Source organism: Palaemon carinicauda, chromosome 2 (assembly GCF_036898095.1).
Source record: "Palaemon carinicauda isolate YSFRI2023 chromosome 2, ASM3689809v2, whole genome shotgun sequence".
Classification (NCBI taxonomy): domain Eukaryota; kingdom Metazoa; phylum Arthropoda; class Malacostraca; order Decapoda; family Palaemonidae; genus Palaemon; species Palaemon carinicauda.
Genome location: NC_090726.1, coordinates 37729459 through 37731958, shown reverse-complemented (window position 1 = coordinate 37731958; position 2500 = coordinate 37729459).

Genomic DNA, 2500 nt, shown 5'->3' with positions numbered 1-2500 from the left:
ATATATATATATATATATATATATATATATATATATATATATATATATATGTATGTATACATAATATGCATATATATATACTGTATACATACATATATATATATATATATATATATATATATATATATATATATATATATATATATATATATATATAATATATATATATATATATATATATATACATATATGTGTGTGCATATCATCAGCAGCCATTACTTGTTCACTGCAGGACAAAGGCCTCGGACATATCCTTCAACTCACATCTGATTAAGGTCTTTCTATGGAAGTTTATACTAGCAAATTTACTTAGTTCGTCAATATATCTCGTCCTTCCCCAGATTCGTTTGCATTCTCTTGGTGCCTATTCTGTTACTATTCTTGTTCATCTTCTATCTTTCATTCACAATATATGTCGTATTCATATCCATTTATTTCCTTTTTACATTTTCTTAGAATATCCTGTTTATTCCCGCGTCTATGTTGCTCTTTTCCTGTGTATTAGTATTATTTCTATCATTATTCTTTCCATGGCTCTTTGGGCTGAAGATAGCTAATGTTCGGAGGGTTTAGTTAGGCTCCAAATATCTGATGTTTAAGTTGATACATCTGGATTCTCTTACCGACCTCGGGATCAAAACCCCAGGCGGAACCACTAAAAGACAATAGCTTCTGACTGGCTGGGAATTGAACCCTAGTCCAAGAAACTTGTAACAGCAGTGACATCCCACTTAGCCACGAAGAAAAATGAAAGTCCATTATAATTCTGCTGCACATATATCTGTCGTAATCAGGTGGTTTTTTTTTTTTTTTTTTTTTTTTTTTACTTAGAATTGAAATCAACCCATCTTCACCATTGTCGCTAATCGGTATGTTTGCACTTGACAATCAATTAATGATGAATTTTGGACATTTAGACGTATTTTTCATATTCAAACAACCCTTATTTATTTTGATACATTAAGGTCTGGATTCTCTTACCGACCTCAGGATCAAAACCCCAGGCGGAACCACTAAAAGACAATAGCTTCTAATCGGCTGAGATTCAAACCCTGGTCCAGTAATCTAGTAACAACAGTGACATCCCACTTAGCCACGAAGAGAGATAAAAGTCAATGACAATTCTTCTGTACTTATACCTGTCGTATTCAGGTTTTTTTTTTTTTTTTTTTTTTTTGTACTTAGAATTGAAATCAACTCATCTTCACCATTGTCGCTAATTGATATGTTTGTACTTAGCAATCAATCAATGATAAATTTTGGATGTTTAGACGTATTTTTCATATTCAAATAAGCCATATTCATTTTGATACATTAAGGTCTGGATTTTCTTACTGACCTCGGGATCAAAACCCCAGGCGGAACTACTAAAAGACAATAGCTTCTGATCAGCCGAGATTCGAACCCTGATCCAGTAATCTAGTAACAACAGTGACATCCCACTTAGCCACGAAGAGAGATAAAAGTCAATGACAATTCTTCTGTACTTATACCTGTCGTATTCATTTTTTTTTTTTTTTTTTTTTTTTTTGTACTTGAAATCAACCCATCTTCACCATTGTCGGCAATTGGTATGTTTGTACTTGGCAATCAATTAATGATAAATTTTGAACGTTTAGACGTGTTTTTCATATTCAAAGAAGCCATATATATTTTGATATAATGATATCTTAGTTCTCTTACCAACCTCGGAATCAGAGCTCCATGCGGAACCACTAAATGACAATAGCTTCTGACCGGCCGGGAATCCAACCCTGGTCCAGTAAACTTGTAACAACAGTGACATCCCACTTAGCCACGAAGAAAGATGAAAGTCAATGACAATTCTCTTGTACTTATACCTGTCGAACTCAGGTTTTTTGTGCTTAGAATTGACAACAACCTATCTTCACTATCGTACCTATTTGGTATGTTTGTACTTGGCATTCGATTAATGATAAATTTTAGACATTTAGACGTTTGTTTCATCTTCAAATAAGCCATATATATTTTGATACATTAATGTCTGGATTCTCTAACCGATCTCAGGATCAAAGCCCCAAGCGGAACCACTAAAAGACAATAGCTTCTGACTGGCCAGGAATCGAACTCTGGTCCAGGAAAGTTGTAACAATAATGACATACCACTTAGCTACGAAGAAAGATGAACTTCAATGATAATTCTCATGAACTTATACCTGTCGAATTCAGGTTTTTTGTGCTTAGAATTGACATCACCCCATCTTCAATATCGTAGCTAATTGGTATGTTTGTCCTTGCCATTCGATTAATGATATATATTGCATATTTAGACGTGTTTTTTTTTTTTTTTTTTTTTTTTACTGCATCTTTTTAACATTATATACAATTATAGTTGGTTACATGTCATTGCTATTCAAACATAAATTATCTAAAAAAAATACAGAAATAATCATAAAATCAACATTAATAAAAAAAAACTGTAAACCTTATTACATAAACAAACTCGCCATCTTTTCTCGCAATAAGATAAATCGACAGA